We start from the raw sequence: 23508 nt of genomic DNA on the forward strand, positions 1-23508 counted from the left end.
CTTCACGTAACATATGAGACATTCCACGTGGCCTCCACTGCCATGTCAAACTCGTGTCCTCTTATCTTCTACTTCATACTGTGCACTCTGTAAGTGCTGACCAGACTGTAAGTCTTCACATTCACCTGAATGTTCACCTGAACCACAGGTTCAGGTCCTGAGCTTTTGCTTTGGCAGATCTCTTTTTGCCCAGCACATCCTTTCTGCCTTTGACTTACCTGGCTAACTCATGCTTATCATTTTAAGGATTTCATCTCCATAAATGAGTGATGAATTCCCAAACTCTCAATAGTGGACATTTTGCTATACTTCCTCACAGCCATAAGTCAATCTATGTTATCTTAAAAATATCTATCAGTGTATATATAGTTTACCACTAAACTCTAAGTTTTCCAAGCCCAGAAAAAAACGTCTTATTCACCTTTGTGTCTGGCTCATATTAGACACTCAATTAAAGTGGAACTAAATTTTGAACACATTGGCAACGATCCTACCACTGAGCATTTCCTTCTGGCACTGTTGACACGTTACTTATGTAAAGGACAGGAATGGATGAATGGCATCAAAACCACAGAAGTTTACTTTCTAATTGCTCTGGATTACTGTAAAGCATAGGTAGAAAAATAATAATTGTAAAGGACCTGATGGTTCAACAAAAACCTTAAGTAAAACATCTTTCTAAAAAGAAAAATCTAGACAATAATTTCATGCCTAAGTTATCAGTTATATCAGCAATGCTTTAATTATGAGAAATTCCTAAAAGATATTTTATCTTTATTAAGTTAATGCGGGGGTTTTATTGCTAAACCATGAGTTCTTGTATCTTCTAAGGAAAGGCACTAGATCTGAGATTCTGCAAAATAATGTCCAACTGTACGTATATTTGGAGAAAGCAATTTATCAGCACAAGGGTATTCTCTTCTTATTTTCCCTCCTCCACTTGACACATAGCACTTTAAAATTAAGAAGAATATGCTGCCACCCAAGGATTTATGCAACCACCTGACACATTTACACAAATGGCCACTGCTGTTCATTACTTAAGAACTCAAACACAGGTTTATTCACAAAAAGCAGGCAATGAAGACAACTTCTCAACACAGCCTTTTAAAATCAGACTCTGTTTACTCTGGTAACTAATGATGGCCTATTGTGTCCCCTTCACTCCCTGGGCATTTACCTGCTCTGGTGTAGAGAATAGATGCTAGAGTCTGAAACTGGAAAGAACTGTGTTGCAATACTGGCTCTATTGCTTTCTATTTCTAACTCTATGGTCTTCAAAAGTTACCTAACCCTCCCAAGCCTTTTTTCTCATCTATGATATAGGAATAATATTAAGAGCCAGCACTTACAAAGTGCCAGGAATATTCTAATGGTTTTGCATATATTATCTCATGTAAGTCTCCCAGTAGTCCTAAGAAATAGATACTACAGGTTGAGCATATTTAATCCAAAAATCTGAAATCCAAAATGTTCCAACACCTGAAACATTTTGAGTGCCAATATGATGCAGTGGATTTTCCCCATGGGTGGCTGAGATAGTGATACCTTTGCTTTCTGAAGATTCAATGTACATGAACTTTGTTTCATGCACAAAATTACTAAAAATGTTATGTTAAATTATCTTCAGGCTATGTGTATGAGGTGTATATGAAACATAAATGAATTTTGTGTTTAGGCTTGGGTTCTATCCCCAAGATATCTCATTATGTATATGCAAATAGTCCAAAATCCAAAAAAGTCTGAAATCTGAAACACTTCTGGTCCCAAGCATTTCAGATGAAGGGATACTCAACCTGTATTATTTCCAGCTTCAAGTTGAGGGAGCAGAAAGATCCCAGTGGTAGAATCAAGATTTAAGTGATCTGCTTCTAAAGTTCTGTGCTCTCATTCTATGTTCTCCTGTTTCTCTATACATATTTCATATTTGTATAAAGATTACAAAACTTTAATGGGAGTGAAATACTTAAGATGGGTGGGTACTCAATAAATGATTCCCTCTAACTCTTTCAGATATTTTCTTATCTTCCTTGTATGCCAGATCCTCACTGAAACATCTAGATGTAGCCTTAATCCACAGGAGCTAAATATAAACAAGTGAGGGAAGATGACCAATACAACTCAAGAAGAACCCAGAAGCTACAGAGTCAATTGGGGCTTTTCTAAACTCTTCAAGTCTAGTTTCTATTAATATGGTTCTGTTTTATTTCTTCAGCATTATATCAAGAGGATCAGGGAAGTCTCCCTCAGGAAAGGGTGTCTAATGTGATACATGAAATATAAGAATGAGGCCGCTATGTGCAAGAGAAAAACAGGCAGAGAGAACAGCTTTTATAGGTATTGGTTCCCTTTCTGGCCCCTGACTAATTAATACACTTCAGGAGGGTACAAACCACGTCTATTTTATCCACCTACATAGCCCTTAGCAATCAGCATGGTGCCTGGCACAGTCGGTACTCAATAAATATTGAAGGAAGGAAGGAATACACGTATGTAGGAAATGTATGAGACCCCGTGAGCAAGTTTAAAGAACTGAGAGAAGTGAAGGACTGAGGGAAGAATGAAGAGAGGGGGTAGGCTGAAGAGTTTGCAGGAGCCAGATGACGAAGGGCCTCGTAAGTGACGTTATGAATTTTGAACTTTATGAATGCAATGGGAAACCACTGAAAAGTTTTGACAGAGGAGAGATATAATCAGATTCAGGGTTTTAAAAGATTACCTGTGAAATTGTTGATATGCCTCAGCCCCCAAATAGGAATTACCATCAAGAAGGACCTGGTTCCCTCAGGGTCAATCCTACCACATTTCAGTAGTTTCTGCAGGAGTAAGCTGTAAGCCTGCAGCTTGGGGAGAACAGTGTATAGCAGCAAAAAAGAGAAAGTTCTGGCCATCTACTTAGTAGAATCATGTGGTGTTCATCAGCTATGATAAGGTTCACCAGCCCCACATAATTTTGAAGGCAATAATGCCCCTGTGCTAGGTTCTCCCATGTTTGATATTTCAAAATGAATTTTTAAAACATAAATTTCTCAGTTCTTTCCCTTTATGTTACTTAATTTCTAGGTTGTGATAAATCTCAGGATGTGTTATGCTAGATATCCACCACCCAAGGTTTTATTATAAACCTATTTGGAAATAGTCACTGAGCTATCCCTTTTGTGAGGTTGTTAACCTTTAGTAACACGGAACACCTCTGGCTGCATGGGGCTTTCACGGGACATTCAGATTAGACACTATTAATCATGAAATTACAGTTTGTTAAATATTGTGAAAAGTTCCGTTTGGGATACACTATGCCCACATTATTTATTTAGCAGAGTAATAAAACATAAATGATTTCTAAAAGTTAAGGAAAACAAAAGGGTGATTAAAATCTCTTTAAACATAGATTTGAAAGGCAAAATAATTTTTCTAGAGGAATCTACTCTTTTCAAAAAGTTTCTAAAGCTGTCCAAAGGCTTTCTTTTCACTATATATAACTATTGTGTCACCCATGCCTTTCTTTGCAATTTATGTTTAAACAGATTTTAGAGACCACAAGTAGGCCTTTGCTTTATGAAATAAACCGTGAGGTATTAATGCAAAAGCTATTGTGCTGAGAGCTAAGAAACCCTACACTTCCACTCTCAATGCTAGTGTGTTAAAAGAGATTTTAGTAATGGCAAAGCCGGTCAACAGGGAATAATTAAACTCAAGTTGTCTGAGATTTGCTGTGATGTGTGGAATGATAGTTTCCAACCCAGCTGCTGCAGAATGTTTGCCTAAGAAGAAAGAGTCTGGTTGACCAGGGGCTACAGTTCAGCTGAAATGCAGTGAAAAAACTTGTTGACCTCTGAAACAATAGGTGGGGCCTACTTGAATAATAAAATCAACACAAAGTCAAGGATTCAACAAGACTGTAACAATAGGACCATCTCAATATCATGCCACTGAAAGTTTTTAAAAGGACAGAATTACTTCATAATAAACTGACCAATATCTATGCTTGGCACCTCTTACCAGCTAATAAAGATGTAGACTGGCAACTGTGATAAAGCCTTCGTGAATACTTTATTTCACTTCTCCTCGAAAAGTTTTTCAAATTCAACTCATTAAAAGGACATATAATATTTCCTTCGATGGAGCAGTTGGTCTTTCTTTTTAAGCTGTCAACTAAGTAGCCATAAGCTCGCACTGACAGTACAGTGTCTCTGGAGTCCCCCCCGGCCCCCACCACCTCCCTAGGACTCCGTTTCTATCCCAGACCTGCAGTTCAGCATACGCTGAGCAGCGTGAATCACTTTCTATTAAAATGACTCATTAGTAATGTAGTCAACATTAATCTGAAATGCAGATGAAGAGAAAAGACAATTTTGAGCCAGATTGTTGTTTTATTTTAGGAATTCCGTTTTAATTTTACTAGTTTTTCCATTGTCTGGCATTTACAATATGGTCACAAAGTAAAAAGGTAATTATTTACCTCTCTTTTCCATCTATAGTACTTTAAACTTCAGGTCCAATATTATTTCCATTTAGAAAAGTATTTGTACAGCCTTTACAAGGCCTTTATAAGCTAAGGCTTGCCAAAGTAGTTCAAAATTTCAATTTATTGTGGCTAGACTTAGTTGGCACTAAATGAAAAGGTTTTACTATCTAATTTTAATGTCAATATTAATATGTGTACACACACATACACACACACACTATGTGTGGTATACAAGTTCTTTTAAGTGTGTGTGTTTACTTTGATACACAAGGTACTTACATACTGACTGGCCAATAAAAATCACTAAAGTTGATTTATAACATGTCTGATGAGAAACAATTTCCTACTATTTATTATGTGTCCTGTTAACATGGCCCTTCCCTTGATCACCTACTCACACATTTTGAACTTTAAATAGACTTTTTAAGATCCTGGGTATACGGAGTTGCATGGGATAAAAGATAATAGGATTTCATTTTTATCTTTGTAGGCACTGGAACTTCTTCATCTCTTTTCCTTCTTATTCATCCTGACCAACAGACTTGCACTTATTGTAAGCTGAGGAAGGGAAGGCATTTTCTGAGGCCCTCTCCAGCGTCTACTCTATGTATATATATATATATATATATGGCAGCCTATGAATCAAAAGTCCTAAATCTGAGAGATTTCAAAAGTTTAAATCAATAAATACGTATTAAGCAGCTACTATGTTATCAGCACTTCTAAGGAGATTTCAAATCTCAAAAAGGCAAGCAACTCAAATCATTTAGGAAGTTGGACTAATAATAGTAATATTAATAGTTATAATAACAGCTACTAACATATTTGAGCCCTTAGTATGTGCAAGGCATTGTGCTAAGTATTTTTATATACAACTGTTCATGTAATGCTCATAACTAACCTGTGAAGCACGTGCTATTATTGTTGCCATTTTATATTCAAGGTAACAAAAAACAGAGATGCCCAGTAATTTGTGCAAAGTCACACAGGCTAGTGAGCCAGTCAGTTTAGCTCCAGATTTGAATCCCTAACTACTTGACTTCACTGTCTTCCTGTAGACCTATCTAGACCGATGCTGTCCAATATAATGGCAAGCAGCCACGTGTGCTTATTTAAGTTTAAACATAAATTAATTAAAGTTAAAGTTAAAAATTCAGATCCTCAGTCGCATTAGCCATGTAAGTCAATAGCCACACGTGCCAGGGCCTGCTGTCCTGGACAGTGCAGACATAGAACATTTCCATCTTTGTAGAAAGTCCTATTGGTCAGCATTGACTAAAGAATCAGCAACAGTTCCAGGGGAATAAGTTATCCCTTCACTACACAAACCAACAATTAACTGGGCTAGTTAAATGAGACTGGTTTAAAAAAAAAAAAATTTCTACTAAAAATAATTCCAGATTTCAATTACATCTCAGAATTTAAATAACACCATTTATCTGCTCTTCCCCGGGATGTAACTTTGTGAGTAAGGTGAGGATTCAGAGAGCACCACAGACATGTGTCTCAGAAACAGGCTTGGTGGCAGTGTAACCCAGGGGTCCTGGATAGGATACTTACACTGTGGTTGTATCTGTACTTATTGGGTAAGAAGCCAGATGAGATGAAGCGCCTGACGTACTGAGAACAGGAAGTGGTATGTAGTCAAGTGAACTTGAGTTCAAACCCCAGTTCCAACTTCCTGCTTCTGTGACCTTGGAATATTAATTAAACTATTTAAGCCTCAGCTTTCCCATCTGTACAATGGAACCAATGATGTCTTTTTTTGCAAGTTGTTATGAGAATTGAATGGTAAGACACATGTAGAGTTCCTGCTCAGAGGAGCACCTAAGAGAACTTTATTTATATCTTGAGACGAGAAACACAAATCAAAGCTAAACAAAAAATGAAGAGGGATAAGAAGAGGGATCACATGGTTAGGTGCTAGAGCTGCTTGAACTGAGTCTAAACATTCATAGAACTGAGGTGCTTACAATTAATTGCCGCAGAAAGCCACTAGCTGAAAGGCATTTGGCAGGGTGTAATATAAAATAGAGCTGCCAAGGCTAACAACTATTATTAAATGTCTGCATACTTTAACAACTATGCTTAGCACTCTTAGTCCCACTTTTTTCAAAGGACCATCATCACACTCCTCTTCATGGTGTTTGTTATTGCATAAAAATATTCAGATTTTTGACTCTTACTCCCGATGGCTCTAAATTGTAGATCTGAGGTTAAGTCTAGCAATCTGCATTTTAAAACAGCATCCCAGTTTTTGATGCATATATTACTTTGAAAGATACTGGAGATCTAACTTGTTTAAAGCAGCAAAGCAAGCTGTGAGTCTGCATCTACAGGGATGCTATCTAACAACTTCAGTTACGTGAGATCCAGCTGAGAACTCTGAAGTGTAGGAAAATTGCCTTTAATTTGGGCATCAAAGAGATTAAGCCCATGTGCCAAAACACATACACTTTTCTTAAAAAAGAGTTTCTCAGTGTCAATTTGCTTTGACTTAGAACATGAATCCAACAAGATTGGCTATCTGGTCAGCTGGACTAATGACGCTAGAAAATTTTTCATTACTTAATGGCAACATTATAGAAGCCGCAGGGCTCAAAGAGATGAGCTTCCGATAGCTGGAGAATTCACTTCTCTGAAACTCTAACTTTCCTGATTTGCATTAATAAAGAAGATGTTACCTGAACATCTGTGAGTATTCAGATTTATATTCAAAAATGCTTGGCTAAACAGAGCTTGCTGAGATTGAGCAGTAAATGTAGCAGAGGTCAGGCTCCAGAGTCAAACATACTTGAATTCTCAGCCTGGGTCCACAACTCTGTAGTTATGAGGCTTTGTGCTAGCTAATTAACCTCTCTGAGCCTCATTGTTCCCACCTCCAAAGTGAAGGTCATACAGTACTTATCTCATTATCTTTCATGAACACTATCTCATGAGGTAATGCAAGTAAAGTGTGTAACAAAGTGTTTGGCACTTAGCAACAAGGGCAAGTTGTTGCTGTTGCTACAGCTACTCTACTATGTGATGGGGATGGAGAGGGCTGATAGACCCAAATAACTTATCTGGACTCGATGGCTCAATGGAATGAATATATAATGCACAGGAATGGAGAGATGTACTCATTGCCATAGGTAGGATTTCTAAAGAAAATGAACACACTTCAGTCTTCCAGCTTTCTGCTCTGAGATATATTCTCTCATCCCATCAACTCAGCAATGGATCTGTAGTAAATTTTAATCTAACTCACATTTTATTCTTCTGAGAAGCTCTTTTATACCCCTATTTCCTTCACTTCAGACTTTCCTCTTGTTATCCAGTCTGCACTTGACTTTAAAATGGACCATCCTAAACACCTAAAATACCATTATTGATATTTCACTCTTTTGCTCATAACTTATTCTTTGGCTTTGTCATTATAGCCACAACAGCGGGAGGAGGAGCAGCCAGAGCTCACGCAAACTGAGAAACAACTTCCTGCATCAAAGGTACTGAGCTATAAGCTGGGGTACAAATACAAGACCCACTCCCTGCCCTCCAAGAGGCAGGGGGAAAGCAATCTGGAGGTGGAAGCAGCTGTGTTAAGGCTGTAGAAGAGGTTTATGATGAATGTCTTTCTGCAGGCTCCTCTCTCAGGGACAGCTACAAGAGCAAGATTTGAGCTGAATCTTCAGGAATTTGCCAGGTAGAGAAGGTGGAGAAAATAAAGAGCAAACACAGCCATGGACTTCAAGGGGGCTGTGAGGAACCAACATATGCAAAGACTTGGAGTGGTGAAGGAGCACAATGCTTTCGATAGAATTCTGAGTGAACAATGATTATGGCGAGGGGCAGAGAGACGGGAGAAATGAAGCTAAAGAGAGAGTTTATAACTAAGCCACTTGGGGTTATGTATATTGGGCTAAAGAGTTTGGCTTTTCAATTTTCAAAATTATTTAGCAACAGAATACTTTTTCCCCTTAAGCAAAATCTTATGCAAACCCAGAAATATCAAACAAGTAAAAAGTGATGCTGTATTGCTTGAGGAAAAGGTGGGGCTTGAGAGGCCAACCCACTTGGCTTTCCCCTCCCCAGCACTACTCTTAAAGGTGTCCCAGTGGGTCCTGGGACTGAGCAGAACACAGTTGGAAATTATTGCTATGGACAACAGGAAGCCAGAGTAGTTCCTTAAGAAAATAAAAGTTTATTTCAGGTTTGCTATTTAAAAAAGAAGGTCATGTCTTTTTCAGCCACATGGATGGAACTAGAGACCATTATCTTAACTGAAATAACTCAGAAACGGAGAGTTAAATACCACATTTTCTCACTTATAAATGGGAGCTAAACAATGTGTACATATGAACACATAGGGTGGAATAATAGACATTGGAAATTTGAAAGAGTGACAGGGCGGGAGGGTGGGAGGGGGTTGAAGGATGAATATTACTCAATGGGTATGATGTACACTATAGGTGACGGTTAGTTACACTATAAGCAAAGACTCCACAACTGTACACTATATGCATGTAACAAAACTGCATTTGTACCCCCTAGATCTATAAAAATTAAAAATAATAAAAACATGAATAAAATGTCTTGAATGGAAGGGAGACCATTTAGAACACTCTTACATGCAACCCTGGCAATAGGTGGTAAAGCTCTAAATTAAGGGAAAGACAGTGTGATTTGAGAGGACCGGGCAGAATCAAGAAATATCTCTGGGGTGTGGAACATTAAATTTGGCAAATAACTGCTCATGGGTGAAGAGAGAAGGAGTGCAAGAAGTCAAGATAGACTTCCAAGTTCTAGCTTGAGAACTAAGGTAGATGACAAAACAAATCACCTCAATAAGAATAAGAGGAAGGAGGGTGGATTTCATTTCATTTGAAGTGTGGCAAGATGCAGATGCTCAGCAAAAGAGTAGATTAGTAGGTTTAGAGCCCAAGATAATGGTTTGGGACTGGATAAATAGGTAATATCTTTAGGTGGACGTGACCCAGAAGAATCAGAGTACAGGAAGAAAGAAGGGCTGAAGTCTGGACCCTGGACAACAACAACATGTAAGGACTGTGAAGGGGAGAATAAGGAAAGCCCAGGAAAGGAGACAGAGCAGAATATAAGTGAACAGTGGTCTAGAAGCCAGAGGAGAGAGAGGGTTCAAGAAATCAAGAATTGTCCTGAGAAAGTTATGGTGGATCAAGGACTGAAAAACAGACACTGGATTTGGCAGCTGTAGATTATTACTGAACTCTTCAAGCATTGTGAGCAAAATGAAGTTTACAATAAGATGAAGAGTGAATGGAAATTCAGGAGATTGAGACAAATGGTAAAGACTATGTGTGCATGAAGAAAAGGAATGCAATCAGATAGCAACCTATAGAGGTACTTCTCATCTTTAAAAATCTTCCTTGAAGGCTTCTTTTCATACTGTGGTCCACAGTGACCTCTTTCTCTTCCAAACTCCAAGAGAAGTTCATAATCTGTATGTACCCTTTGTTTTGGGATTTATTATTCTATCATTCACTACACTAGATTATCCCATTATAATTAAACAGTATTATCTTGCAAACTGTATGGCTCCTAATGGTGTCTTAGAAGCATCTAAATGCCTGATGAATTCAATTTACCTTTAAAGGGAATTCAGCTCAGTCTCTTCACTCACGATTCTCCCTGACCTCCCACACTCACGCTGAACTTCTGTCAGTTTGTGATCTCCACCATGCTCTGTCTTGTCTTTGGGCTGATTCTGGAACATCCTTTTCTGCTATCATACAACTCCCCTTTATTGAAATAAAGTTTAATCATTCTTCAGGTGTTGGTTTAGATATATACACTCCCTCAAGGAAACCTCCTCTGACTCCCTCTAGACTTGGCTGCGTGTGCCTCCCACCCATTGCCCATGCCTAATATCCTACACCTCTGGTACAACAGCACCACACCAGTTCACTTGACTGTGTGCCTCTCTAGGCCTCCTGAGAGCAGAGAAAGTGTCTGACTTCGTTATGGCCTATCCTCAATACCTACCTGAGATAAGCAGTAACTGGCTCAGAACACAGGCTCCAATATTTGAGAAGGAAGGGAAGGAAGAAGGCAGTGAGGAATGAGTAAAAGGAGGGGAAGAAAAGGAAGGAAGGGAGGGAGGGAGACAATTAATTTAATCTGGTTCTTGTCTCAGCATCACCACTAACTAGTGGGTGTCTTTAGTCATATATTTGGTTTGTTAATCTATAAAGCCAAGCTATCATACTAAATTTCTTCTAAGATCCTTTTTCATTTTAAAATTGGACAAAAAGAAATCTAGCACTTATTTCTTGAATAGAATAACTGTGTAGCTGTATTCTCTGGCTCCCAATAACTTTTACACCTAAATAAAACAATAGTAACTGCTGAACTTTTTCCCTTAAAAGATGACTATGCTAGAAGTCTGCATGAGTTTACACTTACTAGCTAACAAAACTTGACTAAGTCACCTGGTCTTGCTCTGACTCAGTTCCTTGACCTAGAAAAAAAAAAATGGTGATTGACGATTAAATGAGAGAGGCAAGCAAGAGTGACTTACGAGCTGCAGCTGGCTTTGCATACGTTAGTCAGCAGATATTATCTGTCGATGGCTGGCTTTTAGGTTAGGGTTTCATTTACAGAATAGCTACCTTGATTTAGGGAAATCAAGCTACTTGACACATTAGTTACTGCTGGCACAGTTAAGATCAATATTCAGTAGGTAGTTATATGAACAATTTAATAAAAACTTGGAGATTTAAACTTGTTCCCAAGCAATAGGAAAGTAATTTATTTACTGTTAGATCTTAAAAGTCTGACTGTATAATGCCGTCCATTGGAATCCAGCACACATCGTGATGCTTTTCATAGTCTTCAGTTGGGACTGTTACCTGGAAAATCATGGTAGAAGTTTCCAATTCAAGAGGGTGCTTTCTCACCCTTCAAAGACGTTACGGATTTTAAGAGTCTCTTCCTGGCTATGATCAACCTCTCACCTTCCTGACAGAGTTTCAATTTAACCAAACCTTATTGAAACAAATGACTGCTATACCAATACTGTTTCTCATTCTTTACCAAGGAGTTAAGTTTCACTTAGCAGAACATTCATCAATGAGTAAGAAAATGTACACAAATACAAATAAAAATGGAAAAGCCGACACGTTACAGTTTTTTGCCTTATGTAAGCTAAATTTTCTTCCATTGGAAACAGAACTACTTGTGCAGGTGGTTGCTAAATGCTACCAGCTGCTCTGTGGCAATATAGTTTTTGAAACAGAACCCTGAAAAGAAGGATGGAGAAGGGAAAAATAAAGAAATGGGTGTGGAATAAGACTCTATATTAAACCAATTCCCTGGGTAATACAGGAGAAGAGGAGAGCAACTTCAGTCGTAAACAGTAAGCAGAATTTCCATTCAGCTGGCCTACAATAAATTTATTTTTCCAAGAAAATGAAATGGAACAAGAGAACAGACATACCTGCTTTATGTTAAAGAAAAGCATGTATGAACCTAATACAGGAAGAAGTTGTTTAAGACTGTACATCCTTGAGAAAATATTACCTCCATAACAGTGCCAGGGTCTCTGTTAACTTGGGTTATCAGCTACATAAATTAAATGCACACTGGGGCCGTCTAATTCGTACAGCAGTCAGCAGTGCTCATATAATGTGTGTTGTGCTCTATCATTTGCTTCCTTCTGTCCGTCTTTCTACTTACTAACTTATTTTTTAAAGGCCTTGCACAAGTTACCATTGTAACTATCTTATTATTCATATTGTACCAATAAAAAATTGTTGAGAAATGAAAGGATCCACTTAGATTCCAATAATAAAGTTAGTAATCCCAGTACAAGAATTGGAAGCGAATCACATATTCACTATTTTAAGGAATTCAATTCTCTCTTGATACCAGAAAACGTTTTTCCTTTAGGCAACTTCTGACAGTACCAAAAATGTAACTGTTAATATACTTAATATCAGTGAATCTCCTACCTTGGTTCAGAAAGAAAGAAGCAGGATGAAATGGGGAAAGAAAGATGAAAAATAAAAATGTAAGAAAGAAAAGGAAAAGGGGTAGAGGACATAAACAGAAGAATGAAAGAAAGAGAGAGACAAATAGCAAAATGTGGTCCTTGAAACAGAAGATACAGAAGACCAGAAGAAGAGATAGGAACTTAAAGAAAACAAGGTCAACTCGACCTTCCGTATAGCTTTTTACTTTGTTGAGTGATCTGGGGTGTAGATTTTTGTCATGACATGGGGAAATAACTATGATGTATAACCAGGATGTTAGTGTCAGTACTCCCTGGAGAATTTCTGAATAGCCTATAGAGGAGCTCTGGGTGCCTACCCTCGTGGACATTGCATTGTGACAGTATTTTTTGCTGGGTCTGTGACTGCCTCGACTCTGCCTTTGTGCTCATTGTGAACTTGGTGTCTTACTCGAAAGGAGCCACCTAATCTCATTTTACTAACTCCACATACTAATTCACAATGGCATATAATATCCTCACATATGGGTTTTTAGATCATCAATGAGGCTGAATGAAGCCATGCTCTTGCTAAGTATGGAATTTAGAACCAAGCCGCCGCAAGTTGCAACATCAGTCACAGGCTCTCAAAACATTATGTTACAAAGCCTGTGATGAAGTTGAGGCACTGCTCATATTTCCAAAAATAATGGCACTTCATCTTAAAGGCCCACTCAGCTATGTCACATTTGTATTTGCATCCTATAATGTGAATGTATTAGCCCCAAATTGTTTAGTTATAAATCATCATCAAAGAAATATGTTTATTTTTAATTTTAGTATTCATGACTTGCATAATCCTAGAACAACATATATTTAGTACTTCAGAGCAATGAATCCATAACTTTGAGAGAAATGGCTTTATAGATCATTAAGACCTATGTTGCTTTAACAGTTAATCACATTTTCACTAATAATATGACATAAGTCCTTTACCTAAAGAGTGAAAAATGAATGAATCTTTTGCTTGCACTACAAAGTCCTCTACTTGACCTTTACCGGGGGCAGAGGGAAATCCAGTATAATCACCGAAAGCTTTCCCTACAGCGGTATCAATAGTTTCATTCAGCCAGCAGATTTCACCTTCGGTTGAGGCTCCTTGAGCCCCCAAAGTACCGAAGGGAAAAATCCTTCAGGGCTCCGCTGTAACTTTGAACCTGAGGTCATCTGGTGACGTCTCAATGAGCCCTGCATCTTCTGGAGAATACCTCAGATAGCTGGCCCAACAAAGACAAATATTATGGCAGCGAAAAATAAATCTGCCATTTTTAACCTTTTCAGGGAAAGTAATTCACTTATTGGCTTTGGTTAAAACGTCTTACCTTTCTTCCCCTTTTTGTTGTATCTGTGAGTAATTTCTCCAGTCACTTTGTTTATAGGAAGTGAAGTTATTCGTAATCATGCCTTAAGAGTATGTACACAAACTGGACATCCTAAAAGACCACTATGTATTAAATTCCTGATTGTTTGACATAAATTCTCTCTCTCTCTTTCACTCCGACAGGAATCTTCTCATTTATTTACGAATAGGTTAAGACCTTCGCCTTGTTTCTAACTATGTTCCTAAGTGCTAACATATATTAAGTAAATTTAGAGCCTCTTCTGCATAGGAAACAAATTAAATTGGTTAAACATGGAGAAAGACTAAATGTAATCCATCTCTTGTCATGTTTATGATATCTGAACTCATCTTATATGAATGTTCCAATTTGGCTGTTGGAGCAGATGGGCTGCTTATGATAAACCGTAACTACAGACACAGAATGTGATAATATAAATCATAAAGAAGATAAATAATGAAATTCTTTTAAAATAACTCTGGTTAAATATTTAGACAGTCAATTTTTAAGCTTACTCACACACAAAAATAGTATTCACATATCTAGGCAAGGACAGAATGGTACTCAACCATGATATAAATATAATCTAAATCTAAACATTCAGGACTCAAGGTATTTTAAAAATCTGGGTGAGTTTTTAGAGTAGCAAACCATGAAGTAGGGGGCCTTTTCCAGAGGTACTCAAAACAAAAGATGGCACTTATGAATATCTCTTTATACAGATACCCCACATTTCAAATCCCATTTCATAAGTAAGTAAAGCCTCCTATTTTATGATCTATTTCACATTATAAACAAAACTCGCTGCCACTCTCGAAGGACAATTTAGTGTCCATGAACCCGTCATCAATTTTTATCAATTTGTGACCTCCCACTGCTTAGAGTTTGCAAAATATTTTCACAAGCATCTGATCATCTCGAAAACCTGAACACAGGCCCCCTAGTGTCCTGATTACACAGATGAGGAAAGGAAAGTTCAGAGAAGGGACTTGTCCAAGGTCACATGTTTGTACATGATGGAGCCAAGATTTGAACAGACATCCTTGTCTCCTAAACAGGAGGTAATTATCTTAATCGTAGTACCTCAGCCAATTTATTAATACAAAGAAGAGAAAAGATATTAACTCAGGGAAATTGGGGTGGACTTTTTGATGAATGTAAAGTAGCCCAGGTTCTCCACCCACAGTTTGAGGATGGCCAGAAATAAAGGAGTAAAGGGGGAAAGACAAGGCAAATGATCAGCCTGGCAGTTGGGAAGGGGGCCCCGGGGCTAATTATGTTGTATATCATTGTATATCCACCCTTACCAGGGGGCCACATCCACTCTCAAACTTTCAGTATGTGTGGAGTGGGCAATTTTGCATATACGAAGGCTGGCATGTGGGGCACTGTTTCAGCTACCAGTAGCAGGGTCTGTTCCTATCTACCTGTGGTCTATCTGAAAATTAACTTGAAAAAGCTCTTAAAAAACTTTTATATAAAACAGCATTGTGCCTTTCTCCCCTTCTTCTCCTCCTTTCTTTCATCCCCCACTATTTATTGAACTCTTGCTATTGCCAGGCTATGTGTCCATAAACAAAGCAGCCTGGGGCCGAGGCTTCATGGAGCTTGTAGTCTGCTGGAGGATGCAGAAACATAAGCAAGCACTGCAGGACTACAGAGTGCATAAGAAGAGCACCTGCCTGGACCAGGGATGGGGGCGGGAGGAAAAGAACCGAGAGGACATATGCAAGACTACCAGGCGAAGATAGGTCTAAGCTGAGACCTAAAGGGAAATGAGGCATAGACAGTATGGGCAGTATAAAGGCTGGTGGTGAGAAGGAGAAAAGCGTGTTGAAGCAAAGCGTGTTGAAGTGGGTTTTGTTCCGTTTTGTCTTTGGTAGGGGGAGGAGATAGGGAGAGAGTGAAATGGGAGGGGGTGGGAAGAAAGAGAGACAGAAAGAAATCTCTTTGTCATGTAGAAAATAAAGGAGAAACGTGTGTACAAACATCACAATCTTATTTGGTGGAATTCTATGAACTGCAGATATGTTGGATTGTTCAGAAAAATTAGGGAAAAAAGCACGTGTGTTTAGGGCATTTAGCAAAGAATAGGGTGGATGCAGTAAGTCTGCCATTTCAGTGGCATCAACTAATTTTCATATCTGTTAATTCTACCTGGTCTTGGAGTAAAAAGTTTTACTTATTGGACTGTTCGGGAACCTAAAAATGAAAAACCCTGGGCATAAATTTTCAGATCATAACCCACAGTTCATTATAGACCTATAATGAAGTCTTAGCTTCTTCACTAAGAACGCACACTCTGGGTTTTGTTTGCTTGCTTGCTTGTTTATGTCTGGTTGAAGATTTTTTTCTAAAAATACTGAATTAGAATGACAGGGCCCATACCTTTCAGTTATAATCTTGTAAAATATGTTTAGTAATTCAAGGCAGTGATGCAGAATATATCAAACATAACACTATTCAGATATAACTACCAATATTTTCAATAAGAAAATATACAGAGAGATAAATTTTCCTCCCTGAGCAAGTTTTCTTAGCATTTCCTAAAACCTCAATTTTTAATCAAATTTTAATGTTTATACTTACCATGGGGCCAAAATTAAGACCAATGTGCTGTGGTCTACTGTGCTATAATTAATCTAGTAGAAAATATTATAAAAGAATGTGGAAATTATGCATGGACATTTCTTTTTGTTCTTAATTTGCCAATTACCAAATCAATATTTGCCATATTCCTTTGAGTCATGTAAGATTAATCAAGAGAGATTAAACTAGTCCAACTCACCAAAATTAATAATGTCCACTGAATGACCAAACTGTCTACTAAAATTGGAAGTACTTTCATACTTTCACAGATAATGTGACTATCAGTTTTGCAATCACAGTGCAACTTGCCAAACCTGCCAAAAGATCTGCCCTGAATTATTGTTACCTATGCTGTTACTATAACTTGAAAGGGGATGTCATGCATTCATCCAAGGTATAAAAGTGATATCTTGTTTATTCATGTTTATCATTGCAGCCTATTGGATATCTGGGCTCCAGAATATGCAAACACGGGCAATAGACGGCTCAATAGCAACCTGGAAATTGCCCTAATTCATTCAGACACTTTATCAGTGACTTGGACAAGGGAGGAGGGGATGATATCAAAGTGATACATGCCTGAGGGAGGGAATAGACATGGGGTAAAAGTAGAAAGTCCATGAAATAACAGAAACTAGATATTAAATTATCTTACCAGGTCAGAGCTATGTGTCTGAATTAATTTTTAAAATTTAATAGACATGAAAATCCTGCACTTAGCTCTAAGAAATCAATTGCCTAAATAGTGAATGGACAAAGACCTGACTTAATTGTAGTTGACATGACAGACCTTCGAGTTCTATAGCTCAGATTGCAATATAATTACCCATATGGCTACTAAAATCCATGAGTATTCATAGAAATATAGTGTGATAACAAGGGAAAAAGGAGTTCTCTACTCTGTGTTTGCTGGATGTCTCTGGCACTCTGAGCATTCTAATCTCAAAAGACACTGACAAATACACAGAGTGGATAAATGAAGGACTGAAGTTCAGTTCTCTATGTGGATGTCTTTAGGTCATCCCTTTATGATCTTTGGGTTTTTCTTTCCTCTAACTAAAATAAATAAATTTTCCTATCCCCCAAAATTTTACAGAATAAGGAATTATTAGTCTACAGAATCTTTAAACCTACACAAGGGGTCTTCAATATTATTACACAAAAATAGTGGGGAAATAAAACACAAAAACAAGGCCTTTCAATATTTTCACAGAAAAATATTTAAAGAAAAAAATATTAAATAAAAAATATTTAATGCAATTCTCAAGGATAGCATCGCTAAAAAGCTAAAGATTGTCCTGAATTTTTGGAATGTTAACTATCTGTTTCAAAAAGATTTTTAAAATCAAAACGTATAATTTATTTATTTATTATTATTATTATTTTTTTTTTTTTGAGACAGATTCTCACTCTGTTGCCCATGTCAGCCCAGCTCACAGCAACCTCAAACTCCTGGGCTTAAGCAATCCTTCTGCCTCAGCCTCTCGAGTAGCTGGGACTACAGGCATGTACTACCATGCCCGGCTAATTTTTTTCTATATATATTTTTAGCTGTCCAGATCATTTCTTTCAATTTTTAGTAGAGACAGGGCCTTGCTCTTGCTCAGGCTGGTCTTGAACTCCTGACCTCGAGCGATCCTCCCACCTCGGCCTCCCAGAGTGCTAGGATTACAGGCATGAGCCACTGCACCCGGCCTAAAACTTATAATTTAGACACTTAAAAACCTAAATGGGTGCAAAAATGTAGTTAGATAGAATGGACAATATTTGATAGCACAACAAACTGACAATAATCAACAATAAGTTAGGGTATACTTTAAAATAACTAAAACAGTGGAATGGGAATGTTCCTAACACAAAGAAATGTTAAATGTCTGAGGTGATGGTTACCCCAATTACCCTGATTTGATTAATTCACATTGTATGCCTGTGTCAAAATATTGCATGTATCCTATAAAGATATACAACTATTAAGCACCCATAATAATTAAAAATCAAAAATAAAACTAATCAGTATTTGTGTTTAAGTCCAAATAAAAAGAAACTAATATTAATTATAATAGATCTAATCCATTGGCAATCCTTTTATTACATCACTTTCCTTTTTATATCTCAAGTTGCACTCTGAAAACACATAACAAAGGTAACAATTTTCCCCAAAATATTAATACTGTAATGGCAAATGATTACAAAACTTTAGAGTAAAACTGAATGCCAATCTTATTGTATAATTACTCATGGATGTTTTTCAAAGACAGTAAGAATGTAGCTTATAAATGCAATTATTGCATATTTCAAGATCCGTTAGCATGATTTGGGGAACAAGTGAAATTTTCTGGTAAACGAGCAACAAGGTATCTTCTCTACTATACAAAAAACAAATCTTCAAAAATGTATCTTTGTAACATCTCAATAAATAACAACAACAACAACAACAATCATATGGACATGCATGCATACTTTTTTCTCCTGAACAATATGTCTCAGGAATTGCTAGGGCTACACTTCGGGGGAGTCATATTTGTTTGTGTATTTCCCATGCTAACACTATGAAGAAACTATATGCAGTTGGGTGCTACCCCTGAAATTATTAATACCAGGAGTCCTAGTGCCTAGCTGTGCCAGAAACATTCTACTCCATGATACATCAGTCATTCAACCTCAGAATTAAATACAGAATCAGCCAAAGTAATATCAGACTGAACTTGCTCAAGTAGCTTTGGTCATTAAAACTCACATGATTACACTTACATTCTGGGTGCAAATCTTGTGCCATCATTTGAGAGCACAAATAAGTGTTCAGCCACAACCCAGAAAGACAGCAGTCCACAAGAAATGTGGAGGAGTATAGTGGAAATACTCAGAATTTGATCCACGGCCCATCTCAGTTACATACACCCATATCATTCTAGCAAGTTATGGAACCTCTTTGAAACACAATTTCCACATCTATTTAATAAGAACAACCACACTTGCCTTTTTTGTGATCATCAAATCAGATAATGCTTGTGAAATCACTTGCATAAACCTTGTAAAATGAATATACTTATTTTACCTAATCCCTGATCATACCTCTGCACTGTTACTGTACCATTGCAATTAAACAAGACTCCACATATCCCAGGTGAAATGAGTCTGCTGTCCAGGTAGATCAATGCTTGACCTCGCTTGAACTGATGCTCAACAGGGCCTTTCCTTGCAGGGCCAGTGGTCATGACACTGAGAATGCAAATCTGACCACTGCAGATTGTGGAATATACGTGGCTAAAGCAAAAGTCTGCAGTGTAAACTGTGTTTGTTCTTTAGACTATTCTTGGAATCAACTTACTCTACAGAAGTTTAAGAAACAGCATACAGTTTTATAAGGGAAAAAGGTTCAGCTATGTTATAGTTTTGGACTAAGTTCATTTCTCCTCACATTGCAAGATAACTTTTATTAATAACAATTAATTCCTTGCTAAGGCCTGTGTCACTTTATAACCTTCTGCTTAAAAGAAATCAATTGTATGAGTTCAGCTAAGAAAGAACCACCATAATAGACACTTTCACTTTTGCCTTTACTTTTCCCTGATAGCCCTTAAGGTGGTTAGAGGTAAAAGCTAAAGATGCATTGTAGCCTGAGGGATGATTGAATGAAAAAAAAATGGAGGATGGGAGCAGAACCTACTGGGATAGACCAATTTCCCACCACCGTGAGCCAGAGCAATTGATTGATGAATCCTCGCTCTGTCAAGAGGCAGCCTTCAGATTTGATCACATAAATACTCATTCAACTCAAATTCTGCTTGACAAGCCTCAGACAGCTTTGTTCTGTCACAGATATCATTGGAAGGAAAATGCTTCATTAATCATCCTTAATTAACTTTACCATAGTCTGCTGAAACCAATATGCTCTCTGGCTAAACCTTGGACTTAGCCAGGATTCTGTAGCTATCAAAGAGAAGAGAGTTTTTTAAGTTCCTTCTCTCCTATTGCTATTAACTATAGGAATTCAGCATGAGTAGAGTTCACAGGAAGTCATGCCCATTGATTATATGAGATAGCTTATCAGTGGGTACATTCTTCTCTAAAGGAAACATAATTTTAAATATGACTGACCTGCATGAGATGGCATTTTATATCTATATATCACTTGATGCTCATACATTCTAATATTTCCTTCCCAATTCTCAGGTGTCATATGTCCTGAGATAATTATTTTCTAAGGAAGAGGAAACAAAAATTTAAAAACAACAATAATAAAGACTTAGTTTGAAAAATAAAGTTGTTAGAGGCACAAAACGGTTTCTGTTGAATATACATAAATACATACACATTGTAAAATGCCTCACAATTTTCATAAGGCTTTAACATGAGACATGTTTTTATTTTGATTTTTGCTTAGAACATGTATTAACTACTTGTCTCATTTTGTAATTACCTATTGGGAAGTTTTGTTAACAAGGGTCATAATTCAGTAATGATAAGGGCAAAAACAAAAATGAGAAGCATTCACACTCTGAATAAAAATAAAGTGCAATGTGTGTGAACTATAATAAGTGAATACAGTCTACAGTATATCCCAGTCTACTGCAGATGCTGTCTGCTCCCCCACAGGCTTCAAAGGCTTCAAGACATTTTCCAGCAGCTTCGGATCTTGGTCACATTTATGTGTTATGTGTATACAAGACTATTCCGATGATGATGTTAGTGACCATTTCAGACAGTGTCCTTTTAAAGCTAGCTGATCCATTTTAGCTGATCCAAGAAACTTAAATTTACATCATATAATTTTCTCTTCATATAGGGGCTTCACAGAAAGTGAAATGGACTTTCAGAATGATGAAGATGTACGTGCTCATTTTGTGTGCAAACTAAGGAGAAGACAATTTACGTTTGTGAGGTGATGAGCCCAATAAAAACTAAGGGTCAAAAGATTTCCGAAAATGACTGACCCGTTTTTAAATCTCGTGGTTTGGCATTGCCACAGCTAACATTATATTTTGCCTTCCCACCCCAGAGAAAGATAGCAATGTAATATTGACGAGCATTTGATTTATCATTGATCTTTTAATGATATTTCTTATGGGCTATTTCTTATTTCTTATGAGTTTTCTAATTGGAGGTAGAGTTAAAGTCTGTGGTAAAGCACGTCTCTGTGGTTGGCAGACTTGGTAGAACAAATACCCAGTCATGTCACCTTTGTGCAAAATGATATGAAGAACATGTTTTCATAGAAATCCTAAAGCATAGATTTTATTTGCCAACATTAAACTAGATTTTTAAAAATATGTGAATGCTACAAAAGAAACTTGATTCAAAAAATATGTAAAGTACTTATGACTCTCATAACAATAAAAGATGATATCAAGTTGGTGACCAATTCATAATAATAGACACCTTCTTTATTAAAAAGGTTCATTGCCTTATATTTACTTATTATGAAATAGGATTTTACTTTTGGGGAAAAAATACATGTCTTAAATCAAACCTTTAAATCAAACTCCCACTTCACATTGCTCTCTCTTTCTCTAGGGAGGGAAAAAAGTCAGAAATGAAAACGGGTGGATGAACTCCTCTTTGTTAAACTATATTTCTATCTTAAGTTATGGTTACTATTACTGTAAATTATTCTTTGCTCTCTTTGTTTAACTACTTCCTTCCTTTACATTGGTTCCCATAACTGTTTCTGTGGTTTAAGCATGAAGTTCTGATTGTAAAGTCTTTATTTCTTTTCCCCACATTCCATTCCAGGCATCTCTTCCTTTATTTAACTTCTTCCCTTTCATTGGACTCTTTTTCTTTTGCATACCTTACCCACTGTTCATTTCTTTTTTGCTGATTCCAGTTGAAATCTACTTCCTGGCCACTCTTCCTTCTCAAATTTTCAAGTTCATGTAGGTACTTGCCAACTAGTGTACTAGGCAGTGGGGATAGACCACCACACCCAACAGGAGCAGAGGAGGAGGTAGGCATTAAACACTGAATCTCAATAAAATGTGATAAAAGATAAGGTAGAAGTTTAGTGTGCTATGGTAACAAATAACTGGAACAAAATTTAACCTGGGAAGAGCAGTCAGGAAAGTCCTTCCTGTGAAGTAACAATTAAATGGAAACCCCCAAAACAAATAAGATTCTTCCAGATAAAGAAGATGGAATCGGGGTGTTATGTATAATGGCCCAGATGGGGTTAGTTTATCCATTTGTTTATTGACTATTTACTGAAAGTCTCCTATGTGCTTGTCTCTCATGTGTCTCCTATGTCACCTGTACTGGCCATTCATTTGTTGATTTAAAGATTTTATATCTGGGAACACATGGAGTATACCTGTTAGAGAATATAGCTGAACTAGAAATTAATTTGGAAACAATAATGAGCAAATTGAAAACATATCATAGATTAAGTAGGATACTGTTTCTTTAGAGCCTGCTTTGCGGGTACTTCTGCTTTTACCCTCTGTCTCCAGCCCAGGAATAGCTGAGTGAGTTCCTGGTGATGAGGACCCTCTTTGTTCACACTGAAGTGATGATTGGTAGAGAAGAAAAAATGATGGAGGGAAATGGAAAGAGGGAACATGTCATTTTTCTTTCTAGTAGCAAAGCATTGTGATGCAATTTAGGGATTCCTCTCTAAAACGCTATGTGTTATAAATATACAACAACATAACCAAACCTATTAATATTTCTGGGTCTTATTAAAATCTGCAAGGAGAACTATCAATAATCTTCTCATAACAATCCCAAGGGGATCTTGCCAAACTGTGCCAAAGGGACATTTAAACAAAAAGAGAGCAAAGAATAATTTGATTCATGATCATTTCATGAAACATACACTACATATGTATGTGTTTATAAAAGTCAGCTGGTGACCTGTGAAAAATTTATACTCTAAATATCTGAGTGAAAGCTGTTGATGCCATCTATTTAGGAAGAACACAATTTTCCTTATGTTATTGAGGATATTTAATATCAAAGCATATTAAAGTGTCCTGCTCTGTTTTAAGCAATGCAATGAGTTAAGTAGATTCACATGAATGGGGTAGGAGTCAGGGGGAGGACCATGAATGTCCTTCCTCATTTCAAAGGTCAAAGACAGCATTAATTATTTTTAACTAAATGTCTTATTT

At 37.2% G+C, this 23508-nt stretch overlaps 1 protein-coding gene across 1 annotated transcript in view; it reads right to left on the reverse strand.

The window, feature by feature from the left end:
• LOC123630241 (histone-lysine N-methyltransferase MECOM-like) overlaps positions 1-23508 on the reverse strand; it is a 472388-nt gene that overhangs the window by 25659 nt on the left and 423221 nt on the right. The window lies entirely within an intron of this gene.

This window comes from Lemur catta, chromosome 1 (genome assembly GCF_020740605.2).
Source record: "Lemur catta isolate mLemCat1 chromosome 1, mLemCat1.pri, whole genome shotgun sequence".
Taxonomy (NCBI): Eukaryota; Metazoa; Chordata; class Mammalia; order Primates; family Lemuridae; genus Lemur; species Lemur catta.